We start from the raw sequence: 9,484 nt of genomic DNA, 5'->3' as shown, positions 1-9,484 counted from the left end.
GTTCTGATTCAAATTTCTACTGTCCACGTCATGCAACAGACCCACTGGTTCTTAGTGGAGCTTAAGTGAAATAAGCCAATTTCCCCACTAAGTTTTCTCCTTTCAAATGGGTCTCTAAGAAGCTCATCTAGTGGCTTTCGGTTTTTGCCGAGTCCGTGAGGCCTTTTTCCCACAGTTCCAACACTAAAAGTTTCGACTAAAGTTATGATTCAATTCCTATTGTCCACGCCGCACCTCAGACCCTCTAGGTTTTAGTGGGCTCAAGAGAATTCAGCCAATTTCCCCACTAACCTTTTTCCTTTCAGGTGAGTCTCAATGCATCTCAGCTCAGCTTGTAGATTCCAGCTTTTGCTGGGTCCGCAGTGGGACCACTGAAGGACCGCTGCAGGGCAGGCAGGCAGGGCTCCGGTTTTTAAAGCTTCTAAAATAATGTATTAGCAAAAGTTCTGATTCAAAATCCTATTGTTCGCGTCACGCTGTGATGGTCAGTCTCTGTGGAGTGTAGAGTACTCTCTGGTATCCTCTCTACGCAGGCTGCTATCCCCCTGGCTCTTCACACTGTGCTCTCCACCTCCGCCATCTTCCTAGACCGAAGACAATCTGGTTTTTTCTTTTTTAATTTATTAGGAATTTCAATGAAAATTTACAGAGACTTTGGATTTCCATTCATTCATTGTTTGAGTTGGAGTTTTCAAGTTTTGCTTCCTCTCACGAACAATGAGTTGGAATTTTAAGGGCTTCCCCCTCTCACTTGAAATTGGAAAAAAATTTTGTTTTTAGGTACCACTGAATAAACTATTAACTCTTAATTTTTTACTGTTTACTCTTAATAACCCTATGAACAACAGATATGAACGTTGTTTTATCCTGTGCCATCCTCAAGACCTCTGTCATGTTCAAGCCCATAGCTGCTGTGTCTGTGTCAGTCCATCTCATTGAGGGTCTGACTCTTGAACTGTACAAGCATGATATAGTTTTCAAAGGACAGACCCCCTCTTGACAATATGCCAAAGTATGTGACATGACATTTCACCATCTTTGCCTTTAAGGAACACTCCGGTTGCACTTCCTCCAAGACATTTGTTTGTTCTTTTGGTAGTCTGAAATATTCTATGCACTTCTTCAAAACTACAATTGAGAGTCCAATACTGATCTTTCAAACTTTAAACAGGTCCTTAAAAGCAGATTTGCCCCCCCCCAAAAAGGCAGATTTGCCCAATACATCTTTAGATTTATTGACTACTGCTTGCTATTATAGGTGTTGATTATGGATCCAAGAGAAGGAAATAATTGACAACTTCAATCTTTTTCTTAGTTTTTTTAACAACATCATCTTTTATCCACCTATTAATATTACCTATTGATTTAATAGTGAAGAACTTTTTTTTTGATGCTGAGATGTAACTTAAATTGAAGGCTATAGTCTTTAAGTCTTGCATCCAGTGATAAATCTTGCCAGAACCAAAATAGTTGTAAAATGATTGTTTTAATTTTTTTTTATTTCTGTACATGTATGAGTTGGCATTATTCAACAAAGAAGGACTTTATTTTGTCATTCATCACTTGACCTGGATTTGTTGTTTTTAACTGAGGTGACAAAGAACCAGAAATCTTGAAGAAATGAGAAGTGAAAGAGAAAAAGAAAAATATAAGAAAATGTGGAAAGGAAGAAATGGTAGTAATAAGTTGTTTATAGCCCCAGTGTACAAGGCTGGCACAAAAGAAAGAAAGGGGAGGGGGGGTACAATTATGGTAGTTTAAGAATGGCCACAGACTCTTTGACCATCTTTTCATAGAGGACAGTTCTTGTGTTCTCTCTGTTTAGTAAGTCTATGAGTTTTGTGTCCACTTTGATGAATGGAATCTGAGAGAAATGATACAACTTCTACTTCCTGTTTTTTTTTTAACCCTTACTTCTGAGAGTCTGATAGTTGCTGTATAAGAAGTCTGAGAGGGGGGGAAGGTTAGGAGGGGAGAAAAGTGAAACAATGAATGATGGGGGGGTGGGGGAAGAAGTCTGACGATGCTATGTCATGAAGTAAATTAAGCAGATTCATGGAGAGGAACCAAAGGAGCCTCCAAGCCAACAGCCCAGCCTTGCCACTTGGCTAACCTACCAGCACCAACTTCCTGGTTATATGAATAAGCCAACTCTCCTACCCCAGTTGAAATGCAGTATGCAATAACCCAGTTATTGTCACATGAAGCAGGAAAAACCAACCAAACCGAGCCCTTCCCAAATCCATAATCTTCAGAATTGTGAGTAAATAAAGTGTCTATTTAAGTTGTTACATATTAGGATTGTTTGTTATACAATAATAGATAATTGGATATAGCTAAGGCAGATAGTAAAGAGATTCCTACCCACCCCCCTTGGTGGATATTGAAACACAGGTATATTTAATACATTTAAAAATTTAAAAATCTATCATAAATGATTGTTTGAAGGTTTTTGAAGGCCTGTTATTTTGGAAGTGGATGGCAAATCCTTTTTCCTGGTCTCTTAATTTGGATGCTCAACTTTAGAATCTGACAGACAAGCATTCGACCCAAAACAGCAGATGAAGGACACTTCCCATTAAAAAACCACAAAACCCGATAGATTCATGTTGTTTTCCCAACTTTAGCCTGTGTGTCTTGGTCTTGTCCCCCTGCCCTGCTTTGCCAGTATCTCCTACTTCCCTCTCACTTCCCCCACGAGCCACCCCTTGATATAATGGCTTAGGCCTCAAGTCATTCTGAGATGCCTCACACTGCTGCCAGTCAGATACTACCCTGGACATGCTCACCAGTTTGTGTCAAGAGATCTGTAGAGGAAAACTTCCTGGCCAACTGACTGGAAGAGGCCTATATTTATTCCCAGTCCCAAAGAAAGGTGATCCAAAAGAGGATGTAAATTATCAAACAGTATCACTATTACCACACACAAGCAAAATCCTGTGGAAGATTATCCAAAACTAACTGGAACAGTACATCAACAGAAAATACCAGAAATAGAAGCTGGGTTTAGAAGAGGCTGTGGCACTAGAGACATCAGATGGATCTTGGCTAAAAGCAGAGAGTACCAGAGGAACGTCCATCTGTGTCTCATTGACTATGCGAAAACATTTAACTGGATGAATGACAACAAACTGTGGCTAGCTCTGAGAAGAATGGGAATCCCAGAACACTTGATGGTGCTTATGCAAAACCTATACTTGGGCTAGGCAGCAGCTGCCACAACAGAGGAAGGAAACACTGCATGGTTCAAAGTCAACAAAGGAGTACATCAGGGATGTATCTTTTCTCTATACTTTTTTAGTCTATATGCAGAACAGATCATTTTGGAGGCTGGACTTTATGGGGAAGAATGTAGCATCAGGATTGGAGGGAGACTCATCAACAACATGTGTTATGCAAATGACACAACCTTGCTTGCAGAAACAGGAGGACCTGCAGTGTTTGCTGCAGAAGGTCAAGAACAGTAGTCTTCAATATGGATTGAAGCTCAACATTGAGAAAAAAAAGATTTACATCACAGGGATAATTGGCAGCACTATGGTAGTGGGAGAAGAGATTGAGGTTGTTGTTAACAATTTCAGTTTGCCTGATTTTACAATCAACACTCTTGACACCAACAACCAGGAAATCAAAAGTTGAATTGCATTAGGAAAATCTGCTATCAGGGACCTCTCCAGAGTGCTAAAGAGCAACAGTGTCAGTCTAAAGACTAAGGTGTGCTTGATCCAGGCCATGGTCTTTGCAATTACTTACTATGCTTCAGAGAGCTGGACAATGACTAAGGATAACATAAATAGAGTTGTGGTGCTAGAGAATTATATTTAACACACCAAGAGAACAAATAGGCCTGTACTGGAGGCAAGAATTTTGAAACTCTGTGTCACGTTCTTTGGACATTTGACCATGAGGGGTTAGTCTTTGGAGAAGGACATCATATTTGGAATGTTGGATGGACAGCACAGGAGAAGACCCCAAATGAGATGAATTGATATGGTAACTGGGGTAATGGGAGCAGGTGTGTTAGAGTCAGTAAAATTGGCTCAGGATAGGACAAGATTCAGAGCTATTGTTCAAAGTGTTGCTATGAGTTGTAGGTGACTTGATGGCATATAACAGCAATGATTATTTTGGGTTTTCTATTTGATGTTTATTCAAATGTTTTTGTTAGGTGCTGTTGAGTTGAATACAAGTCATAGTGACCCTATACATGACAGATCTGAGCCTGTTGTATCTTGTGCCATCCTCACAATCTCTGACACACTTGAGCCCATCACTTCAGTCACTGTGTCAAGATATCTGGTTCAGGGCCTTCCTCTTTTTTGCCATCACTCCACCTTCCCAAGCATGATGTTCTTCATGAAATAGCCTCTCCTAGTAACATGCCCACAATATGTGAGACAAACAAAGCTTTATCATCTTTGCCTCTACGGAACACTGTGGCTATACCTTCTCCAAGACATAACTGTTTGTTCTTTTGGAAATCTGAGGGTATTCAGTATTATTTTCCAGCACTACAGTTTTAAGGCATCAATTTTTCTTCTGTCATCCTTGTTCATTGTTTAGCTCTCAGGCCCATAGCAAGTAATTGAAAAGGCTACAACCTGAATCAAGCACACCTTAATCCCCACACTAACATCCTTGCTCCTGAGTAATTTGGATAGGTCTCTGATTGCAAAGTTTCCTAGTGCAATAAGTCTCTTGATCTCCTGATATTAAAAAAACCACATGATAAAATCACATACTTGTGACTTACAATGTATGGTTTTAATTTATCTCTTGTTCTTTCTAGCCTTTGCTTTCAGTGGCATCTTCAGTTTGTGATTAAATATGGAGTAGATATAGTTTTCACACAATTGTGAAACAAGGTCAGCCAAAGCCATTCTGACAGTAGGATGATGCTATATTAGTCACACTTTCACATCCAGTTTGCTTTGACTCATTTCATCCTCAGTAACTCACTCGGTACACAGACGGTAGTCACACAGTACAGAGTGGTGGGGTCATTAGTCAGCATACTAGGGGAGGGATCACTGGTAGAGTGAAGACTTTAGAGCCAACAGGGAGCTTATTGACTGATGTCCACATATAGAAAAAACATTTGACCAGTGAGGCAGCATTCACTCACTCATTGTGGTTGAGTTGGCTCCCACTAGTAGCTGACCCTTCAGCAGGTTTTGGGAGATGATAGCCCATCTTTCTCCTTTGCAGCCACTGATGGATTTGAACCTTCAGAAAGGAGTGGCCTTTGGGTTAGCAGCACAACTCCTATTCACCAAGTCACTGGAGCTCCTTAGTAAGGTAGCCATACTTCTAATTCCGGGATAAATGACAGCTATCTGCTAACTGACCTGACCCTCTGGAAGAGAGCACATTCTGACCAAATGACCCCAGGAGCTCTGAAATCATGCTTGGTGTGTGCTTTGGCTGCAGCCCCAGAGAACTCTGCAGCCATCAGATCAAAGTAACAGCAGGATGGTGAGAACCATGGAGATGGTCTCGATATGCTTGGAGGATGAGAATTGTGGCTTGTACTTTTGTGAGTGAGCTAAAAAAATTCTAATAAGTATGGGTTGACTAGACGAGATGGGGGAAAGAATAAGAGAGGTTTTTTATTGGCTTTGTAGGTGGTATAGCTCTGCCTTTGTGACCCTTTTCTGGGATTTTATTGTTTTCTTGTACTCTTGGTAAGGTCTCTTGTGTAAATAAACCAAGGAAGAGTGTTGGACTAAAAGTATAATTTTCAAGAATAATGATACAGCTGCATGTTCTGGGTGACCACAGGCTGGCACTCACGTTTCTGGGTCAGTGCTGTGGTCTGTGGCTGCTTGATCTACCCTGACAAAGGAGGAACCTGAGAACTGAGGCTAAGCCTGGATCTTTCTCCAGCTTAAGTGAAGGAGAGAGCTTTCTACCACTATTCCTATCACGCTGCTTTGAGGAATTTTGCCAAATAGAGCAGAGTTGTGTTGTATTTATGTATGTATGTATGTATGTATGTATGTATGTATGTATGTATGTATGTATAATGTATTTATGTATTTTTGTTTTAGGTGCTGTAGAGTTGGGTGTGACTTATTCTGTGCCATTCTTATCATCTCTGATATACTTGAGCCAATTGCTGCAGTGACTGCTGTCAGTCCATCTCATTGAGGAGTCTTCCTCTCTTGCTAACCTTCCTTCTTTCCAAGGATGATATCACTTTTCAAGGAATCTCTTCTAACAACATGTCCAGAGTATGAGAGACAATGCTTTGCCATCTTTGCCTCCAAGAAGCACTCTGGCTGCATTATATTTAAGACATATCTTTTCATTCTTTTGCCGGTCCATGGGACATTCAGTACTCTTATCCAACACCACAACTCAAAGGCATCAGCTTTTTTTTTTGCTTATTCTTATTCGTTGTCCAGATCTCAGGTGTATAGCAAGTTGTCTAAAAGAACATGGCTTGGATCAGGCACATCTTAGCCTTCAAGCTGACATCATTGCTCTTCATTTTTTTTGAGAGGTACCTGACAGTGGACTTGCCCAAGGCAATACATTTCCTTATCTCCTGACTGCTGGTACTAAGGGCCTTGTGTACCCAACTGAGTTGCAATCCTTTTCTCTATCATGATGTTTGTTGCCTACTGGCCTAGTGGTAAGGACCTTTGTTTTCTTGATGTTGAAATGTAACCCACACTGAAGTTTGTAGCCCTTGATCTTCTGCAGCAAGTATTTCAGGTCCTCCTCACTTTCAGCAAGCAAAATTGTGTCATATGCTTGATGCAGGTTGTTGATGAGTTTTCCTCTGATTCTGACACTGCATTCTTCTTCATAGAGTCCAGTTATTTGTTCAGCATTCAGATTGCACCCTCTTCCTAATTTTCAGCCATGCAGTGTTCCCTTGTTCCATTCAGACAACATCTTCTTGCTCTATGTACAGATTTTGCGTGAGTTCAATTAAATGTTCTGGGATTCTTATTCTCAGTGTTAGCCAAAATTTTTTAGGATCCAGTCAAGTGCCTTTGCACAGTCAATAAAATAATAGACATTCTTCTGGTACTTCCTGCTTTCGGCCAGGATTGATTTGGTATCATTATGATGTCAGGTGAATCATGAGTAGGAATTGTTGATTTACGTGATGGGAAGGATGATGCTGGGAATCACAGATGGGAAACGAGTTGTAGAGAGAGGGTGACGGCATGCTCAGACAATGCCTTTGGAAAGCTGGAGATAACACTTGCCTAGGGACTGGCTTTCCTAAGTGGTTCCTCCTGAGTAGTCCTCCTGGCTCTAAAGAGTGGCTGAGAGCATCTTGGGAAGGGCAGTGGCTGTAGCAGGCCAGCCCAGGACACCATGCACTTTTGCTGTAATAACTACAAATTGTTCCCCACACAAAACATTGTTAAAAGGGCTCTGTCACTTAGAGATTTGTGTGTAAGCTTCACTGGCCAGAATATGCAATGACAATCTGGCTTGAGATTCTTGTTCCTGGATTAGGTCACATGCATTCCCTGTGTTTAGATTGCTTTTGCTTTATCCTAGACCAAATGCTTCTTAGAAAAGAGAACGGCAAGACTTCATCTCACATATGTCAAGCATGTTGTAAGGAGTGACTAGTGTCTGGAGACAGTAATCCTCCTTGCTACAGTAAAGAGTCAGTGAAAAGGAGGAAGACCTTCCATGGGATGGACCGAAACAGTAGCTGCAGCAGTCGGCTCCAGCAGCAGAGATGTGCAGACAATGCGGGACAGGACAGTGGCTCCAATGGCAGAGATGTGCGAACAGTGTGGGACAGGGCAGTGGCACCAAACAACAGCCACAAATATGACCTGGGGGCTGGAGGCGAAGTCAAAACCTGAATTTGAGAAGAAATTTTAAAAAGAAATCTCTTTAAATTAAAAAAATGTTGAAAGTTATCAAAGACAAAAGCAACATTTCTCCAATGGCATCAGTGTTTCTCTCTGTTCTTCAAGTCCAGGCTCTAGGCTGCTTCCCTTCCAGTTCTTTCCGGAAACCTGGTACAGGGGATACTTGGTGTCTCCGCATCAGATGATTAAGTTGTATCATCTACATAGTGCAGGTTGCTGATGCATCTTCCTCTAATCCTGATGCCACTTTCCTCCACATAAAGTCCAGTCTCCTGAATGATCTGTTCCACATATAGATTGAAAAGGTATGGAGGGAGAAAAAAATATATTCCTGATATACCTTTTTCTTTATTTTTTTAAATTTAGCCTTGGGTGTTTTTTTAAATTCATTCATTCATTCACTGTTACACATTTTCTTCCCTCCTTCTCCTTCCCCCTCCTCCATTCTCCTTGATTTTGAACAATGCAGTGTCCTTTGTTTTGTTTGCACAACAGCTTCCTGGTCTACATATGATCACAATCAAATGTTCTTGAGTTCCCATAATGTTAGCCACAGTTTATTGTGATCCATACAGTCAAGTGTTCTAAGCATTTATATTCAGGACAGAAGAAGTCTGGATGTTCTGTTAATCATCACAAACATCCTAGCCCCCACTCTTCTATAATTTTAATACCAGCAGTTCAGAAATCGTCTTCCCCCTTTCTGTTTTTGTTTTCTGTCTCTCCTTCCAGCTGGGTCTCAGCAGATGTCCCTGGGAATATGGCTTCTAGTTCTTATCAGGCACCATTCCTCCTATCAGCCTCAAGCAGCCATGTATCTGCTGACCCCACCCAGTGTGGTGCTGCTAGACATTGAAGGTGGGGCCTCCTGTTCCCCAGATTCTGCCCATGTTTCTCATGTTTCTTCCCTATATGATTAAATAAGAAGACAAAGGTACTTCTTTGAAAGGAGCTTTGGTTAAGCACTTGACTGCTAATGGGAAGACTGGATGCTCTACCCCACCCAGCAACTCCATGGGAAGAAGACCTGACCATACTTCTACAAAGACTACTGCTCAGGGAGTCCCGGAGTCAGCTTTACTGTTACCTATCGTCACTTATTGTTGTATACTGTCTAGAGGGGTTTTAGAGGCAGTAAATTGTATGGGAATAGACTGTCCATCTTTCTGTTGCAGTGCATGTGGTAGATTCGAACTGTGTGCCTTTGAGTTCACAGTGCAATTAGTTACCACTAGGTAACTCATAGTGAGAGGTAGCTCTGGTGAGAGTTCCCAGTGGTCATTATGAGTAAAAATGAACTCAGTGATACCTACTAACAGCTATTGTCTTTGGAGGAATGAAAAAAGAGAAAGACTGGGAAATAGAAAGCATAAACTGATTAAGAATTAACATAAAACTACAATAATGCAAAAACTTTGGTATTGCTTGTCCAAGAATAGACACCAAAACATTGGAATTATATAGTAAGTCAAGAAACAGGTGCAAGTGCTTATGATAAGAATTTCCTGTTTGGTAAAAGTGGCATTTCTAAGTTTGTTGTTGTTGTTGTAGCTATGTGCCGTCGAGTCGCCTGCAACTCATAGCGACCCTATATACAACAGCCCTAAACTCTGCTCTGTCCTGTGCCAATCGCA

Source organism: Elephantulus edwardii, unplaced genomic scaffold (assembly GCF_000299155.1).
Source record: "Elephantulus edwardii isolate Elephantulus edwardi_28Jun2011 unplaced genomic scaffold, EleEdw1.0 scaffold00519, whole genome shotgun sequence".
Classification (NCBI taxonomy): domain Eukaryota; kingdom Metazoa; phylum Chordata; class Mammalia; order Macroscelidea; family Macroscelididae; genus Elephantulus; species Elephantulus edwardii.
Note: the sequence above shows the minus strand (reverse complement) of the source record.